At 43.3% G+C, this 21,869-nt stretch overlaps 2 pseudogenes; one reads left to right on the forward strand and one right to left on the reverse strand.

Moving 5' to 3' along the window:
- Nucleotides 1-12,042: 12,042 nt before the first annotated feature.
- LOC121458100 lies at nucleotides 12,043-12,838 on the forward strand (annotated as a pseudogene).
- A 7,674-nt stretch (nucleotides 12,839-20,512) lies between these two features.
- Nucleotides 20,513-21,557, reverse strand: LOC121458098 (annotated as a pseudogene).
- Nucleotides 21,558-21,869: the final 312 nt, after the last annotated feature.

The raw sequence follows: 21,869 nt of genomic DNA on the forward strand, positions 1-21,869 counted from the left end.
CCCCAGTCTACAGTGTCAGAGAGGGAAAGGGTGCTCAGCCAGGGTCCTGTTAAATACTTGAAGGCACACTCTGTGTTAAGAGAAAGCAATGCTGTCACAGGCACATTCTCTCTCTCTCTCTCTCTCTCTCTCTCTCTCTCTCTCTCTCACACACACACACACACACACACACACACACACACACACCGTCCAGGCTGAGCGTCCAGGCTCCCTCAGTATCACAAGTACCTCTTACACATCTCAAAATCAATGGATTGGTTAGTGACAAACCCCAGCGAATAAAGCCTTTGGCTTCTGCCCATCTGAATGGATAGAGTAAACAGTGTGGCCAATGTCTGGCTTCTGAGTGGCCAAACATTGCTTCCTGGTAAGAAACAGACCTTGATTCCAGTTTTTCAATTCACTCATGTGACAGCGAGAGAGATCATACCAGGGCTTTTCTCTTAAGACCTGCTCTCTGGATCTTCAGTGGCCCCACTGTTTGGAAGTACTCAATTGGTTCTTTGCTGGCCTCTGCAGAGCCTGTGCCTCTCCTCCCTGCCTCGTACAGCCTTGTGAGCGTCTCGAAGAGTGGTCCCCGATTCAGCAGACAGCGCCTTACACTGCAGGTAGACCACATCGCAACTTTTGAGGAAGCTGAAGGCGTTGAACTTGAACTGGGCCACATTCTTCCCAGGGATATGGAGGTCGGAGTAGGAATTGCCTTTGATGCACCCAATAAAGAAGAAAACCCAGACCTAAGAGGTTAACTAACACATGGCATGAATTTCCTTCAACCCACATAACCAGGCTGGCTTCTAAGGTCCTGAATCCCAAAGAGAGTTCTTCCCACTCCCCTCACCTTTATGAACAACAACTACCACTATACTACTATACTACTATACTACCACCACCTACGGTTTTAACACCATTGTTAATAGATATCCTATACCTAATCATAAACAGAAGAGAGATGTTTAAATACACTAAAAACAAGTCAAGGTTTTAGCTGTAACCTTTGCCTTCTAGCTCTACCGTATTTTGCCTAAAGGGCAAATTATAAGGTGGATGGTATATTTTAAAATGCACCGAGATTATAAAAAGTTTATAATAGGCCTGGTAATGCAAGTCAGTGGACTAGGGCTTGGTTACTTACCACCCCAATGTTTGGAGTTCAGTTCCCAACACCACCCAAAGAAAGTGTATTGTAAACTGTAGGGTGACATAAGTGGTATATTAAGAGGAGATAAAGTGTTGTTATGTAAATGTATAGTTCAAAAGAATCAGAGAAGTTAGAAAAGGTAGGCACAGGGCAGGGAAAGAACAAAAGACAAAGGTAACAAATGGTGGTGGATTCTAATCCAACTACTTGAATAAGAACATTAAATATGAATGATTCATATTTACACCAATGTGAAGACAGAGAATAGATTACAGGAGAATCCACAAAACCTCCATCTACATGCTCTTTATAAGACAGCCGTGTAAATACACAGACACCAACACTGAGAAGGAGGGAGAGCAGCATGGCAGCCGCTCCTTTGTTCAGAATAAACTTCAGAGCGCGCAGAACTGTCAGGGCCAAGATGGGTGCTTTGTAACAACAAAAGAAAGGGTCAACCCTTTATGAGCTGATCCTTATCCAAGATAATTGAGGTAAGGAACAATCTTTATCCCAATATAATAGTCATTAATATAACGCACCCGGAAGCAGAGCGTTAAATATGGGAAGCAAAGGGAACCGAAGTGAGATAGCGACAAACCCACTGTAGTAACTGGATGCTTCACTACCCCTCTCTCAACCATAGATCCAGTGGGGAGGAATGCAGTAAGGGCAGAAGGGACCTGAGGAACACTGTTAATCTACTAGATCTGTTGACATTAATTAAAGTCTGTCCAACCACAGCAGAATGCTCATTCTCCTCAATCCAGGTAGAACGTTCATTAGGACAGACCATGTTCCAGCCCATAAGAAATACTTTAATAGTCTTAAAAGGATAGAAGTACATTGTCAGGTAGCAATGGAATTAAACTTAAAATTAATGACACCAATCTTCCTGGGAAATTCTCAAATACGTGGAAGTAGACGGTATATTTTCAGGCAACTTTTGTTTTAGAAATGTCCTAACAGAAATCTAGGACTGTTTTGAAAGAACTGAAATGGTGCTTGTGGTGTGGGTGAGAAGAGCCCACAGAGGCTCACTTTTGAATGTTTGGTCCCCAGTTGGTGGGACCCTTGGGGAAGCCTGGTTGGAGGATGTGTCACTGGGGGTAGGCTTTAGGTTTCAAAAGACTAGTGCCGTTTCCTGTGTTCTCTGTCTGCCTCCTACTTCTGAATTGGGATGTAAGCACTCCACTTTTCCTGCCTCCGTCCCTTCACATTGCCATCGTGGACCATAACCCTCTAAACCCATAAGCCAAATTCAACACTTTCTTTACGAGTTGCCTTGGTCACCATGTTTTGTCACAGCCATAGAAAAGTAAACAATATTATACCTAACTTATCAAAATTTGTGGGATGCAGCTAAGGCAACACTTGGGAAGATTTATATAGTATTAAAATACATATAATTTGTAAAGACATCCGATCAACCAAAGATTTAAAGGCTAGAGAAAGGGGGCAAATTAAGCCTAAAGTAAGAAAAGAATAGTGTGCTAGTTGTGACATTCTGACACCTAACTGAATTCACCTTAATAGTATGACCATAAGAAGGGTCAGAAGGCAAGAACCTTCTCCCTCTCGAGCACCCTCTAGTCTATGCATCTCATGCCCAGCTCACAGAAACCTGTGGCAGGTGCTGTCTTGCTCCTCTGTTGATCTTTGGCAACAGGTGCCTCACTGTTCCCAATGGGCCTAAGGCTGCTGTGGCTCTCACCACACTAAAGCTGCCACTGAGGAAACAAGTTTCTTAACTAGTCACCAGTTATCCCTTCATGAGCATTTAGCCCTTGTCCTCCAGCCATGACCACTGCCAACTCGAAAGCAGAGCAGCTGGGATCATCCTTACTCAGGAGACCCCCACACCAGGCCATTAACATCCCTTCATACAGGGAGGGAACAGAAAGGTCATTAGCTCCTCAGCTGATTCCGGCCACTCTCTCCTACCCAACCCCAGCTTCATGTGATCTCAGCAGCACTGGGGTAGGAGAGGTAGAAGGTTGACTTAAAGGGACCCCATCATTCACATCATTCAACAAGATTCACAGGGCTATGTCATCTATGCTGGGGTGGTGCACATGGGGTCACCTCTGCAACCCCTTACTCTTGCTTCTGCAAATAACCCCGGAGAACTTACTGGTTCACCAAGATGGACACTGATGAAGTTGTGGGTGGAGTTATCCTTTGTGTTATCAGGAGAAATTAGACATGTGTGTAATGTCCCCAGAGAAAGATATGCAATAACACCTGATAAGATATGAAGGAGCCACAGAGGCAAACAACTTCCCAGGGTTCTCAGTTAGCAAATCACTTGCTGGACCAAATGAGCTCGAAGACATCTGGCTGGTTTAACTAAGAGCTTAGCTCAGGAAAACACATCGACTTATCAGTGTGAGCTAAAGTCCCGAAGATTTGCCCTAGGAGAGGGAAACTAGAAAGGAGGGGAGGATTAGGCTAGAACAGATGGGGTGCCCAGCAAAGTACTGAATGAGGTCTTGGAGGAGTCAAGGGAGGTTGTCTAGATTGCTGTACTCTCCCTCTTGATCAGTGTCTGGTAGAGACATGGAGGATGCTGATAGAGACATATACTGATGGAGATATACTGACTGGGGTGTCATGGCGTAACAGTTCCTCCATACATACATGGGTGTCCTAAATATCAATGCCATTGTTTCATGCGCTAAGAAGGTGGTTGCAGAGATTAAATAGACACATGTATTTAATGGCTCCGAAATATCCTAGATGTTTGCTTCCTATAGTGTGAACTATAACTAGCTGCTTAGTTAGAGACATAGCAGACAGACAACCTGTCCTCCCTCATCCCCGGCACCCTACCTTGCTCATGGTAGATATGTTATAACATGAAGTCAAGAAGCACGTTATGAGAACTGCTGGCTTGGAAACTGGGAGAATATTGTCAGCCCAGTCATCACCTGTCTAGCCATCACACCCAACACGCTGTCCACGCCACTGCCCCCAACACAATATCCACATCACTGCACCCAACACGCTGTCCACGCCACTGCACTCAACACAATATCCACATCACTGCACCCAACACGCTGTCCACGCCACTGCCCCCAACACAATATCCACATCACTGCACCCAACACAGACAAATCAGTGAGCCACTTGAGAAACGAAGCAGCTTCTTCTCCTATCTTTCGCACATTTTAACAGGAAGTTTAATTTTTCTAAGCCTCCCTTCTTGGATGCATCCATGAAGGTCATGGCTTCGCTGTCAGCCTCTCAGCTGCCTGATGGTGCCACAGTGGCCATAAAGGATATTGAAGATGAGGTGACGCCCAGTGACCTGGGGGCAACACATCATTTAAATGGATGTCCCAGGAGGAGTAGCCTAATCTCTAGAGATAACCTCGGTCAATGACGGCTTGGAAGAGGTGAGGCAAACAGGACAGCTGAGCTGCAGGAGAGAGAGGGAAGCTGGTACATTGCTGTGTAGCTCAGGGGCTGTCCATATGCACTACAGGCAGCACTCTGGGGTGGGCTGGGCCTGCCCAGCATCCCTGACTCCATGGTTCTTAATGGTGGGCTGCATAGCAGATATTTACCCTACAGCTCATAACAGTAGCAAAATTACAGTTATGAACTAGCAACAAATAATTTTATGCTTGGGGGTCCCCACAACGTGAGGAACTGTATTAGAGGGTCACGGTGCTAGGAACCACTGATTTACTCTAATCTATCACCTTGGCTTTACTTTTACTGGTGTGTGTGTGTGTGTGTGTGTGTGTGTGTGTGTGTGTGTGTATGTGTGTAGGAGGCCATAGGTGAATTTTGGATATCTTCCTTGATGGCTGTCTACTTTAGTTTTGGAGACAAGGTCTCTTGTTTAACCTGGAGCTTGCGGGTTTGGTTAGACTGGTTGACCAGTAAACCCCCAGGATTCTCCTCCAGTCTTCATCTCCCCAGGACTGGGATTACAGATGTGTACAACTGTTCTTGGCTTTTATGTGGGTGCTCAGGATCAAACAAGTCCTCATGCTCACGTGGCAAATACTTTACCAACAGAGGTGTCTCCACAGCACTGGTTTTCATTGGCTATGCTAATATTCTCAAAAATAAGGCTTTGAAATCAGGCCATACCAATAGGGAATCCTGCTTACAACCCCATACCCCATAGGGCACAGGTCAGAGCCTTGCCCAGGAGGCTAAAGGAGAACTCAGGACATGCTCAGTCTGAACTTGTATCTGTCTGGACAGTCACACAGAGAAGAAGCAGGAAAAAGTGTGGGAACAAAAATGGGGAGAGCCCAAGTACAAAAGGGGCTTCTTCACCAACCTTCTGCTATCGAGGCAAGTGAGCCTTCCTCCTAGCCTGTGTTTTCTCTCCACTCAGCTACTCTCTTAGTTCCTTCCCCAATCAGCTTCAGACCCCAGAAGGATGATGACTTTACCATTATCCTTGGGCACAAAAGAGTCAGCGTGACCTGTTTAGGAGAGACGAAAAGTGACTGTCCCAGATCTGAAACACCAGAGGAGGACAGTCAGCCATCAGTAGACCAACCATTGCAGCTGGAGTGTGATGGCATGAGGCTATCCCAGAACATGCAACATAAAGAGACAGAGATGGATCCTGACCCAGGTGAAGTGGCGCTGAGAACACAGTTGTTATCAATATCGAGATCTGTGGGAGCAGAAGAATGGGGACTGCAAACCCCACTGCATGGGCGAGCTCTGATTTCTGTCTTTTTCTACATTTAAGCTTGCTCTGCTTCCTGAGTGCTGGGATTTAAGGCATGCGCCACCACCACCTGGCGAATACTAGTATTGTTAAGAGGCAACACCCTAACAACAAAGCTGTATTATGCAATTTAGCCATTCTACCCTTATACACAGACTGAGCTCCCACAGGATTCTCCGGGAGTCATACGTCGGCAACAACCTTGGTGTTCATCCACAGGGCACTACAGCATATATCTACTTCAAAAAAAATAAGCTTAGTTTTGAATAGAAAACAATAAAAAAGCAAAACCCATACAACTACGTTGCTTAATCATGAAGATCCATCCTGAGAAATGTGTGGTTAGGAGACTTGGTTGTTAGACCCAAGAAGCCGGCCGTGGGGTCATTAGGACACAGTCTAAGGAATCGCTGTTGTGTGTGTATAGCATGTTCCATTGTTGACAGAAACATCCCTGTGGGAGGTATGCCTGTATTACCATGTACACATGGCTGTATCTGTGAGGTGCCCTGCTTACAGACAGTTACCAGGTGATTTGTCTCTGTAGTAGTTAGTCAGCCCTGTACTGTTAGGCCCAAAGAAAAAGCTTAGTGAGTATTAAATCCACAGGCATTAGTTCTGACTACAGCGTGAGGGTCTACGACATCTGCCCTCTCTTCATCTACTTGGTATTATAATACCGAAAGCAGGATACTTGAGCCGCTAGGAGAATGGGTCAAGGGTACAGTTCATTACAGAGAGTGTTAGCCCAGCACGGATGAGGTCCTGACTTGCTTTGAGCAATGAGAAAAGTACAACTCATGAATACACACGGTGTCTTCTGAGGGAGGTCTGAAGGTGACTGCCAAGCCTGTGTGAGCACACTGTGCATATGTCGGCGGGTAATCCACTGACAGGCTCGTTACCCTCTTCCTGTAAGTGTGAGAAACCTAAGAGAAAAAGAATGGGATCCTGACAGTATCAACAGACGCCTTATTATTTTTAGCGAGTAGAAAAAAACAAAGCCTGCCAGGCAAAGGGATAAGATTAGAGGCTTACAAATGGGCACCCTCACAGGCTCACGTTTCAGCTTCAAGTTGAAGGGGAAATGCTCTCTGTTATTTCAGATCCCAATCCATCAGGCACAGGAATGCAGTCCTTGATATTTTACTTGATATGATAGCATGATCTCAAACGGTGACGAATATTGTTATGTTTTGTGTATTCTCCAAGAGCAAAACAATCTGTGAAGTGCTCAAAAAAGAACTTTATATGCTAATTTTTTGAAAGGAAAAACAATTCAATTTTTATAGGCAACTTTTTTTTTTTTTTGAGACAAAGTCTCACTTCTTAGTCCTGGCTAGCCCCTGGAACTTCTTCTATAGACTAAGCTGATTCAAACTCACCGAAACTCACGGGCCTCTGCCTCCTGAATGATGACAATTAGGGTGTGCTCCACCAATCCGGCATTAGGCAACATTTTATAAGGGCAGAGAACAAAGGGGAGGATGATATTCCTCAGGTGCAGTTTTAAGTGAGAAAGATGGAATATTCTATTCAACTACACAGAGGGAAGCACGGAAGAGAAGTTAGGAACCTACGGTGAGATGAGACGGCAACAAGCATGGCGATCGTTACCAGGCGACGGAGTCACTTCTGTCAGGGCTGGAACTGGGTCTGAAAAGAAAAGCAGTGTACAGACGGGATTGGTATGTGACTTCACTGACATTTTACATGAGATGCCAGGTCTACAGTAATAGCTATTCTAGAGCAGTAGGCACTTATGTGTTTCCACGTGTCGGCACGGCAGGGTGTATAAGTTGGCGTGTGGAACACGGCTTACGATCATTCTTCTGAGTCACAGTTCCAGCATGCCAGATAAGCCACTCCCTTAACTCCTACAAAGACTAATCTGGAAAAATCTTATCACTGTTTTAGGACTGAAAAAAATGGAGCCTTCAGAGGAAGTCTCCTGTGTAACAGGAACAGGTCATTCTCTGCACAACCCTCAAGGCCCAGGGCCCCATGCTCTTTCTAACTGCTCTGTAATTTGGGAGCATAAGTGAGGATTGCATTCATGCTGGGCTTGGGGTGGTGAATGGGAAAAGAGGGAAGGTAAGAGTTAACGGTCACATTAACGACAGACAGGGCATCAGAGGGCTCCTTCCTGAATGCTCTAGGGAACCTGACTTTTCTCTCATCACCAATTTCCTCTCTTCTGACTTCTCCTGGAAGAGAAGGAGCTATGAGCAGTGCTGTTCTGGGCCTGTTTTTCTTTGGCTGCTGATGCTCAGAAAGTGGCTCCCCTGGGGACCGCAATGAGCATGGAACACACCCAGGGAAGAAGGGGCCTCGGCTGAAGTGGAAAAGGGAGAAGAATGTTTTGGTTTGACCTACAGTATGGTGTAAAACAAAAGAACAAAAAGAATTTTTGTCACAACCTCTTTGGTGTGTGTGTGTCTGTCTGTCTGTCTGTGTGTGTTCTGGTATGCTGGTTGGGTAGAAGCAAGATCTGAAACAACACAACCAATCAAACGAGACATGGACCCTCTGCCCAGCCTCCCTCAGGTTCACCTGATCAAGACTAGGACATGGGCAGAAGGTGCCTGCCGTAGAAGGGTCACTTCGGCGTCTGTGACTGAGTGAAGAAACATGAAGACCGTCTCTGTGGGGAGGATCTAGGGTTTCTGTGTGTATCAGGCTTATGTTATAGACAAAGTTTAGGACACAGATGTCTCATTCCCAAATGGAACGAACAAAAGCTATAGTTGTGTTTCAGTTAAGAAACGGGACAGGCTGGACAGATTCCCAGAGATCTCGGCAGCATCTCAGTGTAAACCAGAGAAGACATTGCTTTAAATGATTGTCATTGCGGTAACATTTATTTGATGGCAAGGGGATTGTTAAACAGGCTCATTTTATCAAACAACATGAGAAACACGAAGCCCATTAACAAAGTTTAAAGACAGGACTTACTGCCTGGAGAGGTCACTTCTGCTGAGGCTGAAGATGTATCTACAGACAAAGAGTGGAAGAGACAGAGCTAGGTTCATTTGCCAGAAGAAAGCAGCAAGCCCTGACTGTTTAACTTAAGAAATGTAACAGGCTGAAAAGATTCCCAGATATCTCTATGCGACTAAAGTCACATCTGTGTGTAAACCAGAAGAACAGGATGTTTGAAATCCTACGGAATGACACCGGGGGCAGTTTTCACTATCTTTACCTTGTGGTCAATAGGATCATTAAGCTGCTTTAGTTTTGAAATAAACCTAATAAATAAGAAACTCATCTCTTTAGTTTAAATAGCACAATGGGGATTTGCCATTTGGAGAGCTCTCTTCTGCTGAGGTTGAAGAAGTATCTACAGGAAAAAAGATGAGACATAACGATGACATTGACCAAATAGAAAGGGAAAGGTTCTCCTTGTGTTTAAGAAACGTGAACTTCTGGATAAGATGGGGAATTAGAAGCTGTGTTGTGTGTGCATGAACATAACTGAAGAGAAGGACTAAGCATGCCCCTCTAGGGCTCCGGACAGCTCTCTGACCCAGTATCCACTGTGAGCTATAGTTCTCAGAGGACGTATCCCACACTATGGGATACTATGGGAGACTAGGTCACATGTGAATGGAGTGTGGACTGAAACAGGAAAAGGAGCTGGTCACCCTGCTGCTGGCCCCTAGCTGGGACACTGCCACCAGGGCTGACCTCCTTGCCAGTGTTAGCTGTGAACCGCTCACAGAACTGGCACTGGAAAAAACAATGGAAATTCTGAAAGTAAGAGTCTTTCAAGTGAAAGCCTGGTAGAAGGCATCCCCATTGGACAAGACCGAGCAGAGGAATGAATGTCAGGGTTCTTCAATAAGCTGAGACAATAACACAGCCTGAAATACATAAAGAAGAAAAATTAGCAAGTATGACTCAACTTGCAAGAGATCAAGCCTAAGATCCCATGGGACAGAAGTCCCAGGGGCAGCGCTCACCAGCAGAGGGACAGCTGCATGCCTTCTGCCGTTCCAGACTGGACTGCCAGCCAACTCCTCTCACAGTCCTAGCCACCCAGTCGAGGACACCACTTCCATCTTCACTCCCACCATGGGAAGTTAAATTTGAAGACAAGGCACAAAGGGACCATGGACATGAGGAAGATGATCTACCAAAAGCTGAGTTACCAGTCATTAGAGGGATTGTCTTGCATAATTGAAAATCAACTGATGGGAAACTCTAGAGTCCAACAACAGAATCTGTGAATTTAGATTTCCTCATTTTAATTAGTGTAGGCTTGACGTCAGGTTCAAATATCCTCATGGCACTAGAATTAAAAAGCTTGAGTTCGGAGATAGTAGAATAGCTAGAGGTCTGGACATATTGAGAAAGACACGTTTAGGTCTCACACATCTAGATCTAAATGAAAATATATGGAAAGATATCAGCACTTTAAGACCTTTGGAAATGTTGGGAAATCTAAAAAAAAAAAAAAACCCTTGGATTTGTTGACCATGAGGCCACTGATGTGAATAATTACTGAGAGAGTGTTCTCAATCTCCTGTCCCAGATTATTGTCACCAAGAAAACCAGGAATTCCCTGGTTCAGATACAGAGTTTGATGCTGTACTGAAGAGAAGAAGGATGAAGAAGATGACAGAAAGAAGAGCTTGTTGAAGAAAAGAATGAAGATACAGAAGGAGAAAATGACAAAGCCCAAGTCATTGGTGAAGGAGAAGAATAAGGACATGATGGAGAAGCTGGGGAAGGTGAAGATGAGGAAGAAGAAATCAGGAAAGGTGGAGAGAGAGAGAGAAAGATGAAAGATGAGAGAGAGAGAACAGATGGTGAAAGAGAAGATTGTTAAATCCCTTGCAAAACCATAATCAATCAGTTGATATGTATTGGGGGGTTGTTTGTAGCTTTGGTAGATGTTTAGGAAAGCCATGACACAAAGTCCAGGAGACACACCCACTCAAGGAGCCAATGAGGGTTCCCATGACACCCTGCTCTCCCCCACTTAACCTCTCATTGGCAGTAGTAATTGCCAACACCAATCTTGGGAACCCTGCTCCAACAAAACTGTAAAGGTTGTTCATTTTTCATTTAAGTCTCTTGCTGAAATATGGATAGTTATGATTGCTTGGTCAACTATGTTTACCAGTTACTCCAAGATTGTAACATCACTTTTATTTTTATGTTCAGCAATAAGAAAAGACTTGGTAAATAAAATCTTAACCCTTGGGGTCAAGAAATAATACATGATGGAGAGAAAAGGCCTGGTCAACAAGCTGGGTGGCTATGGAACAATAGACTTGGATCTGTATCTCTCAATCTCTGCACAAAATCCATTCAAGATAGATCAAGGACCTTAAAGTAAAACATAAAATGTGGAAACTTCAAGAAGACAACTTGGGGGGAAAAACGCTTATAGGTGCATAAATAGGCAACAACTTTCTGAACAGGACTCTATTAACAGAGTATATAAATTATATGATTAAAAACGGGACTACATGAAATGTAAACGCTCCTGCACAGCAAAGGAAACCATGAGCAGAGTGAGCATACAGTTCACAAAATGGGAGAAAATCTCCAGCTAACTCAGACAGGTGGCTGTTATCTAGAATACATGAAGGACTGCAAAAATGAAATCCCTGGGTCCTCAAACTGTCAATCAATAGATGGGCTGACAACGGAATAGACAATTCAACAAGGAAGAAATGCAAATGACCAACAAATATGTTCAAAGTTGTTCACCGTCCTTAGCCCATCAGGAAAGTGCAAGGTAAGACTACTTCTAGAGCTGAAGAGATGGTCAGTGGTTAAGAACAAGTACTGCTCCTGCAGAGGACTCAAGCTCAGTTTCCAGCACCCACATCAAGGACCTCATCAGTGCTTGTGATGCCAGCTCCAGAGATTCAATAGCCTCTTCTGGACTCAGAGAGCACCTACCTTCTTCACATCTTTACATACTTGAATACAGACTCATACATATAACTAAAAAAAAAAGACTACTTTCTTCTTAACTCATTCAGAATGGTTGCCATCCGAGAAATTCAATGACCAAATGTTGACGAAGATGTGGGGAAAAACTCATCACTACTCGTGGAAGTGGAAACAGGTAGAGCCGCTATGAAAATCCACGTGGGGAGCGACCGGGCAGTGGCGCAGGTGAGGTGCCAGGCAAAGCGTGTAGCGAGTGACTTGGAGGAGTTAAATCAGAGTGCAGCAGAAAATGCCCACTGAACGAACTTCATGGACAAGCCTGTCCACTATTCAAAAAAATAGCCCTGGGCCTTGGGATCCCAGCAAGTGTAACAGTTGCCTACATCCTAGACCGCCGATACAGGGAAAGCAGAGAAGAGCGATTGACATTAGTTGGCGAAGATGACACCGAGATAGAGACGCGAGTTCCGCAGGAGGCTGTGAAGCTCGCCCTTGGTCGACAAGGAACCAATACTAAACAGCTGAGGGAGCAGATAGGCACTTGGATTGATGTGGACGCAGAGGATGTAGGCGATGAGCGAGTGCTGCTGATCAGAGGGTTTCCTGTTCAGGTGTGCAGGGCCAAGGCAGCATCCATCAGATCCTGACAGAGAACACCCCAGTGTCTGAACAACTCTCACTGCCCCAGAGATCTGTGGGCAGAATCATAGGGAGAGGTGGCGAGATGATTCGCTCTATCTGTAAGGTCTCTGGACCCAAAATCACTGTGACAAAGAATCAACGGGAACGTTACTACTGTCGAGACTTATAAAAATCTCAGGAACGCAGAAGGAAGTGGCAGCAGCTAAGCATCTGATATTGGAGAAAGTTTCGGAAGATGAAGAGCTTCGGAAAAGAATTGCCCATTCTGCAGAAACCAGAGTCCCACGAAAGCAGCCGATCAGTGTGCAAGGAGAGGCAGTGACAGAGCCAAGGGAAGCAGCTTGATGGAAGAATACCAATTCCAGCATGGGGCCAGCTGCGCCCCCAGAGGTTCCTCTCTGCAAAGGAGGTGATAATATGGTTGATACTGGATCTGGGAGAAACCTAAAGATGACAGATTTCAGAATTCTGGTGCCCAGAGCAGTTTAGAGATGTTCATGTTTGAAATTCCTAGTCCTGGCTTCAGTTTCCATGCTGATGAGTACCGAGAAGTCTACGTTTCTGCTTCTGAACACCCTAACCACTTCTGGATCCAAATCATTGGCCCCTGCAGCCTCCAATTGGATAAACTTGTCAGTGAGATGACCCAGCATTATGAGAATAGTCTGCCTGAAGACTTGACTACACATGTAGGAGACATTGTAGCAGCTCCTTTATCTATAGAGGGCTCCTGGTATGCAGCCCAGATTCTTGGTACCTTGGAAAATGGGAATTTGGACTTCTACTTTGTTGACTTTGGAGATAATGGAGATTGTTCATTGAAGTATCTAAGAGCTCTCAGGAGTAAATTTCTTCTTTCTTTTTTTAAATTTACTTATTTTTATTTTATCTACATTGGTGTTTTGCCTGCAAGTATATCTGTATGTGGGAATCAGATCCCTTGGAACAAGAGTTACAGACAGTTTGAGCTGTCATGTGGGTGCTGGGAATTAAACCCAGGTCCTCTGGAAGAGCAATCAGTGCTCTTAACCCCTGAGCCATCTCTCCAGCCCCCAGGAGTGACTTTCTAAGGCTTCTATTTCAAGCAATAGAATGCAGTCCAGCACGGATTGCCCCCTCAGGTGAGCAGTGGGAAGAGGAAGCTCTAGATGAGTTTGAAAGACTCACTCACTGTTGACTGAAAGCCCCTCATGGCCAAGGTCTCTAGCTGTATCCAGGCTGGAATCTTAACTTGGCCAAAAATATATTTATATGATACCAGCAATGGGAAGAAACTTGATATTGGGCTAGAATTAGTTCTTAAAGGATATGCAGTAGAAATTCCTGAAGACATAGAAGAAAACAGAACCGTCCCAGATATGTGGAAGGACATGGTCACAGAAACAGATGCTTCTCTTACCTTCACTGAGACCAAAGGAGCCCGGAAGAGCTACCACATACCCTGTCCTGCAGCAGCTTATCAGCTGCTTCTATGATAACCCTGAAGATGATTTATGCTGAGGTCTAGGCTGCAGCTGATAGATCAGCTGTCTGCTTTGCTGCGATTTGATGCCAGAAGAGAGGAATCTGTGACAGAGAGATCCATGAAGTTTTTCTTTTCTTTTCTTTTCTTTTCTTTTCTTTTCTTTTCTTTTCTTAATTTCTCCTGGTGTGGCTTGCTGTGGATCAAATCCATTTTCTGTTCCATTGGACCTACCACAAGGTGAAAGGTAGAAACAAATAGATTTCTCCACGTCACTCCTGGCTCCTCCCCATCTTCCAGTGTTTGAATGCTGCTGTGTAATTCCCAGGATCTGCATATCAGGCTCAGTCTCCTGTGCCAGTAATAATTTGCTTTACTGCTGACCGCATTCTTTTTGGGGCTGGGGAGCAGCCAGGGTTTGGGCATTTGAAGTGATGATTCTTCAGGTTTCTGACTCACCTTCCCAGGTGACTGTAGTAGAGGGAAGTATTTGGTGGACTCAAGATTGGAGTCATCAGGAGACAAAGGGAAAATTGGCATGAATATGTTTAAAAGCCTCGTGAAGAGGAGAGTACTACCTCCCACTCCCAGTGCTGAGGTGACTGGAGATGGTTCTTTTGAAATAGTCCTTTAGCTATTTCTTTTTGAACAGTAGTTAAAATACAGGTAGAAGAAATGCAGAGGTAACAGGAAATGCTGTAAATTTCTAGCATGTGTCCATGTGTACAGCTACCTAGAGAGAGAGGGTGCAGTTCTGCTTGAATAATCTGGGGGACTGTTTGTCGTATAAAGTTCTTTATAAAATTATCTTTAAGAAAAAGAAAGAAAATTCATGTGGATGGGTCTCAAAAAAGTAAAATTAGAACTACCATATGACCCAACTATGCTACTGCTGAATGCATACCCAAGGAACCTAAGTCCTAACAGAGACACTTGCACATCCATGTTAAGTGCTATGATGTTCACAGGATCTGAGAATTCATTACCAAATGGGTGGATAATGAAAGTGTGGTACATGTGCACAATGGAATTGTATTCAGCTATAAAGAAAAATGAAATTATGAACTCCAAAAGAAAACCGGTGGAACTGTGAGTTAACAGACTCAGAAAGAGGAATACCAAGTTTTCTCTCATATGCAGATCCTAGTTTTAAATATATGCATTTATACACATATGGGCAAATATAGGTCAACAAACAAAAGAAGGGTGTTAGGAGGAGAAAAAATTTACAAAAAAAAGTGGTAATAGAACATGTGACAAAACAGAGAGGGGCTTCCTGGAATGGAATGTTACAAATGTTACAAATATGCTGTGTGGGGGTGATGAGAACGAAGTGTATAAAAATGACACACTGAAGCTAATCACCATATTTGCCAATTTTAAAAAATGGGGCTAAAATAAATTATACTTTTTTAAAAAAATGTGATAGGAGAAAACATTACCAGAGGAGCTTGCCTCTTCTGCTGAGGTTGAAGATGGATCTGTGGAGGAACCCAGAGAAGGGAGTACTTTAAAATGAGCTTTCTTTCACTGATCTGTATTTGATGTCAAAGTGATCATTAAATAGTCTCATTGTCTAACTCTAATATGACAAATGAGAAACTCAGCCCAATATATCAGGCAGCAGGGCAGGGGGACTTACCAGTTGTAGAAATGGATCCTGCTGAGGTTGAAGATGTATCTGGAGATCAAAAGGAGACACACAACTGTATCCATTTGCTGGATAGGGAAAAGTCTGAATTGTGTTTTGTTGTAATTGGAGCGGCGGGGCTCTGTCCCTAGCACCCCGGCCGCCTGGCTAGCTTATGCCCTGAAACAACAACACACAAATTGCATTCATTTAAACACTGCTTGGCCCATTAGCTCTAGCCCTTACTTGCTAATTCTGATATCCCGATCAACCCATCTCTAATAAACTGTGTAGCACCGGTCTTACCTGGAAAGATTCAGCATGTCTGACCTGGCGGCTTGCTTCATCACGTGCGTCTGCCCGGGAGAGGGGAGTGTGGCCTCTGCTCCAGAGAGCAGAACTGTTGAGTCTGAGCTCACTTCCTCTTCCTCCCAGCATTCTGTTCTGTTTACTCCACCCACCTATGTTCTAACCAATAAAATGGGCCAAGGCAGTTTCTTTATTAGCCAATGACCTTCCTCCATCATTTCCCCTTTTTCTGTTTAAACAAAAAGGAAAGGCTTTAACTTTAACATAGCAAAATTACATATAACAAAACAGTTATCAAGTAAAAGTTACAATATTTACATCTATTTTATATTTTTTATAACTAAGGAAAACTATAACTATAACTAACTATTCTTCAACTCCATCAAAGACTACAGAAAGATACAATATAACCTAAGTAAATAAGAAGTAAGCAACTTACAAACTCTAGAAATGACAGAGACATCTCGCTGCCTGGACAGTCACCCAAAGTTCCTCCGTACCATTGGGGAATCCATCTTTGGCCTACAGGCCCATAGTTTCCAGCAGACATTTCAATGAAGCAGGAAATTTTAAAGGCAGTCACTATCTGCTTGTCCTGAAGAATGTCTCGCAGACTCCTTCATGAATCAGGAACCCCGAAAGATCATCTCACCTTTAGGCAAGTTCAGCAGTCCTCTCTCTGTGGGTTCTGTGTCCAGTTTATGCAATAGTCCAGGCAAGAGCAGTTTCTTGCCCAAATGGCTACCAAACTCCATAAGGATCCTCTTCGATGCCCATCTTCCTCTTGAAGTAGATTGGTGCTGCCAGGAGCAGAGTGTCTCATTGTCATGAAAAGTCCAAGTTATTAAAACATTTAAAATGCCATATTCTATAATCTTTGAAAGATATGAAGAATGCCTATCTAAAATATATCTATGTACATCTAGAAAGTCTAACTAACATGACTACAAACTTGACTATTATAGATGATTATCTATTAACAACCTATATACATTACATTTTTAAATGAACTACACAATCACAATACCTTAATCAAGATCAGAAACACATATACATATAACAAAATTGACCTTAAATTTAAATCACTAAGGCAAAATCCATATCAATGTAAATTATTCATACCTATATCATATCCCCCTTTAAATGTAAAAGAACATTTATAAACAATATATGGGAACATGGACGCAGTTATTTCTCTCCAAACTGCTTCCTGCTGTATGGGGGCGCTGTTAATCAGGTATTTCAGGGTGCTAGGTTCATCTCAGTTAGCGGTCGAGTGAAGTAATTTTTTGCAGGTGTTAACAGCAACCCTTCAGGAGGGCGTGGTCCATCATACCATATTGGAATAGAAACAATCTACAGGGTCTCATCGTCTGTGAAAACAAAAGAAGAATCTCTTTTTCAAAGTATCGTATCCTTAGATCCAAATTCTGAAGTCAAGGCATTTTAAAAGTATCTATGTTGGATTAGTTTAGCAGCATTTATAAACAAATATCTTTTGGTATCTGTTGCTCCTTTCTCAGCATTCAAACAATTTAAAGAGAGCATAATAGCATACAGTACCAAAATTCTCTGTTTATTTTCCATCTTTGTAAGGCTTTATTTTAACTCTATTTTGTTTATTTTTACTTTTATTTTTTGCTTTTTGAGACAGGTTCCCTATATCTTTGACCTGGAATAACTCTGTAGACCAGGCTGTCCTTGACCTCTCAGAGATCTGCCTGTCTCTGCCTCCCAGGCATTGGGATTAAAGGCATGTGCTACCACACCTTGGAGTCACAGAGGTCAATTTCCCTCTGCCTCCCAAGTGTTGGGATTAAAGGTGTGTACTACCACACCCAACTACTTTCTTTTTCCTTTTTTTTTTACTTTTAAGAACTTTAACTTTTAGCCTGCATATATTTTTAACATACTGTAAATCATTTAAAAATTTTGTCTTTGAATCTCTATTTACTGTATATCTCTCTCTTTTTCTATATGAGTAATTTACCAAGCAATATCAGAATATCAGTAGGACTAAAGTCATGGCTTTGATGACTGGATCCAGCCCACTCCTTAGCTTGCTCGCCAGATTTATAGGTAAACATTAGCCCGAGGCGAACACGCCCCCTAAGGGGCGGGACTTATCCCTACAGGGTTTACCTTAAGAGATGTGATAGAAAGCCTTACCAGAGGATGTCTCTTCTGCAGAGATTGAAGATGCATCTGTGTACAAACACAAAGCATGGTGCTTAAAAAGACAGTCTTTTCATTGATCTTTGGATTGTGGCGAATACAACCATTACGTAGTTCATTTTTCACATACAATATGAAAATAAAAAACACATGTACATTAATGAAGACACAAATTCTTGGTGTGCAGGATATGAAATAAAGCTGGCCCTGAACTGGAAGCTTTCTGTCTGCTAACTAGTTTTCACAGTGCTGGAAGGTTCTATTTAGGAGGCTGGGGGATGATTGTCATAAAAAGCCTAACTCAGCTGTGAACCTCTAATTCTATGCTACCATCATGTTAGACATGATGTACTCACAGGTATAAGAGTTCATGACCGTTATTGGGCTAACCAACTGCTTTCTGACGGGGCTCAAAGCCTTCTCTAAGGAAGGAAATTTATATTTAGTGTTGTAAACCTGGTCTGTGTAGGTGATCAGTCACAGTGGGGTAGGTACTGCAGTTGTGTTGCTAAGTGCATACAATGTGACTGTGAAATTGACTTCTAAGTACTTATAATCATGCCCATAGGTTGGTATTGTTTCTGGCTTTGGCCAGAGAAGTTTACTTTTGGAAGGATTTGTGGGTTTTGCAGAGACTCACAACTGGTCAAAGTGCTGAGAATAAGTGAATTGTATACTTATCCCCAAATGAGACTTCAATATGACCTCCTCCAGGTCTCAGGAAACTGATAGGAGAGGGAGCAGAAAGAATGTAACAGCAGGAGGAACTCCTCGGGTATTCTAGAACATTGTTTTCTGGACACAACATAGATGCTGCACTCTTGACTCTCAGAAGCTTTGATTATTTACACAAGACTTACATACGATTGGGTTTATCATCATCCCACTGTGAAAAGAGATGCTCATGAGACCTAATCCCTCCCTGAAGATCTATAGGCAGTTGATGGTTGCTGAGGGAGAGTGGGGGGCAGGGAGGGCTATCTTCAGTGTCATGGCCACTGGTAAGTTGTCTGTGCTCTTTTAAGCAACCCCTCACCTATGCTTTGCTAAGTAACCACAATTAAACAGATTAGTTTATAAAATAAAAGCATAAATAAGAAACTGGCCTATCTGGGAAGAGGAACAGAATTAGTAAGAGTATTAGGGGCTAAGGGAAGGGAGACAGAGGCAAATATAATCAAAGCACATTATACACAAGTGTGAGATTATCACAGCAAAACTCATTATCATGTAAAATTAACATGCTTAAAATTTAGAACAAAAATCACTTATTAGTTAAAACAACACAGTGAAGTACAGTACCACTTAGCTCTCACTTCTTCCTTTCTGCTGAGGTTGAAGACCTATCTTTGAGCAAAAAGAAAAAGAAATGTATGTGTGATCACTTTCCAAACAGAAAGAGGAAAAACCTTGACCATGTTTCACTTAATAGCTGTGCTGGGGTGAAAAGATCACCAGAGGAGATCTCTGCTGTGACTAAGATGCATCTGTGGGTGAACTCAGAGAACTGGATGCTCTGAAATGGGTCGAGTGACGCTGGGGTAGTTTTCATTCACTTTATAATTAATGTGAACATTAAATGAGTTTACTGTTCAGACACAACACAACACATAAGGAATTTCTTCATTTGCTAAGAAGCATAATAGAGGGGCTTACCATTTTAAGAGCTGGATTCCACTGAACCTGAAGAAGTATCTACAGACAAAAAGAAATAAATATTTGGATAATTTGCCAAGTAGGAAAATAAAATGCTGTCACTTGTTTAACATAAATTCATGACAGGCAGAAAACATTACTAGAGGAGGTATCTTTGTGGAGACCGAAGATGCATCTGTGTAGAAAGTCAGAAAATAGGGAGCTGTAATTTTTGTGTCTTGGGTTGAGAAGATGGCTCAGTAGGTAAAGCACTTGCTGCGGTGGGACAATGGTTTTACCCTGTAAAGATTCGTTTCTTGTACTTGTAAAAGACCATTGTCCCACAGCACTTCATTTTTTTCCTTTTTCCCCCTTTTATTTATTTATTAAAGATTTCTGTCTCTTCCCCGCCACCGCTTCCCATTTCCCTCCCCCTCCCCCAATCAAGTCCCCCTCCTCATCAGCCCAAAGAGCAATCAGGGTTCCCTGCCCTGTGGGAAGTCCAAGGACCACCCACCTCCATCCAGGTCTAGTAAGGTGAGCATCCAAACTGCCTAGGCTCCTTTTTTTTCAAAACAAACTTAATTCAAGCATAATTCCTGACCATAATTCAAAATTTTCTTTAGGTCCTAATAAGATAATCAGTGCCCCAATCAGCAAGAAGTAGCCTGAAAAACTATGCCCACAATCCCAAAAAATAGATTATGGATTTGTTTGCCTTTGTTTAGAATTTTGGTTACAAGTTGTTATGGATAATGGTCAGGAGAAAAGCTAAAGAAAAGATATTAGATTCAGAGTTCTTATTTTTTTAAAAAGGGGGGAAGTGTTAGGGACAATGGTCTTTTATCCTGTCACTTGTATTATTTTTTTTCAAGGTCTGATCATTTATTTGTTACCCTTATAGACTTATTTTTGACTGGACTCAGACTTAGAAGTAGAAGCTCTCAGCGAGGACAGTCTTCGTCTCTTGGCAATCTGTTCCTGGCGCTTTTCTTTGGCTTCCTTCATTCTCTTGGTCAAAAGTTTAGCATATTCTGCAGCCTCCTCCTTGTTTTTCTTTGTTCGTTGCTTCTTCAGAACAACACACCGGCGTTTGTGTTGCAGGACACATGGAGTCACAAGACGCTGAATCTTGGGTGCCTTGGTCCAGGGCTTCTTACCTTCTTTGTTTAAAGGCTTTCTGACAATGTACTGGCGGAATCATCTTCTTTAGAAAGATTAAAAAGCTTTCGGATTCTGCTAGCTCTTTTAGGTCCCAACCGACGAGGCACAGTAGTATCTGTCAGTCCAGGAATATCCTTCTCTCTCTCTCTCTCTTTTTTTTGGGGGGGGGGATTTTTCGAGACAGGGTTTCTCCATAATTTTTGGTTCCTGTCCTGGAACTAGCTCTTGTAGACCAGGCTGGCCTCGAACTCACAGAGATCCGCCTGCCTCTGCCTCCCAAGTGCTGGGATTAAAGGCGTGCGCCACCACCGCCCGGCCTTCTCTCCTTTTTTACAATAACCAAGTTGAGAACACTCAGATTGGCATCCACAATGCATCCTCGGACAGATTTGCGCTTCCTCTCTCCCGTTCTCCTTGGTCTATAACAAGAATGCCCCTTACTCAACAGCAGGCGCACTCTGCCATGGGTCAGGACACCTTGTTTCACGGGAAAACCTTGTTTGTCATTGCCGCCACTAATTTGGACCACATAACCCTTCCACTCTTCATCCAGGGCATCGGCAGCCACTTCCGAGAAGGTCCGAAGCTTGCGTTTCATCGTCTACTTCGATGAGTTTCTGGCAGCCGGTGGCAGGGAAGGAGATATTCAGCTTCATCTTCGCACAGCCGACCGCCTAGGAGGCGCCACGAAAAAGACCCCTTGTATTATTTTTAATAAACGGTGATTGTCCAGTAACCAGGCAGGAAGTATAGTGGGGTGACCAGGCAGGAAGTAGACGTAGGGACTAGGCAGGAAGTAGAGGTGGGGTGACAAGAACAGGAGAATTCTGGGAGGAGGAAAGATGCAGTCTGCAGTTGTCATCCAGACACAGAAGAAGCAAGATGTGACTGCCTCGCTGAAAAAGGTACCAAGCCACGCAACTAACACAGACAAGAATTATGGACTAATATAAGTTATAAGAGTTAATAAAAAGCCTGAGCTAAAGGCTAACCAGTTTATAATTAATGTGCTGTAGGAAATCATACAGTCAATAGCCTTTAAGTTAACTGCTCACTGAGATGTGGCTTATTATACTATTTATGCTTATGTAAAGCATGC

The sequence above is a fragment of the Microtus oregoni genome, unplaced genomic scaffold, assembly GCF_018167655.1.
Source record: "Microtus oregoni isolate MIOR12 unplaced genomic scaffold, Mior012 000016F_ref0000370, whole genome shotgun sequence".
Lineage (NCBI taxonomy): Eukaryota > Metazoa > Chordata > Mammalia > Rodentia > Cricetidae > Microtus > Microtus oregoni.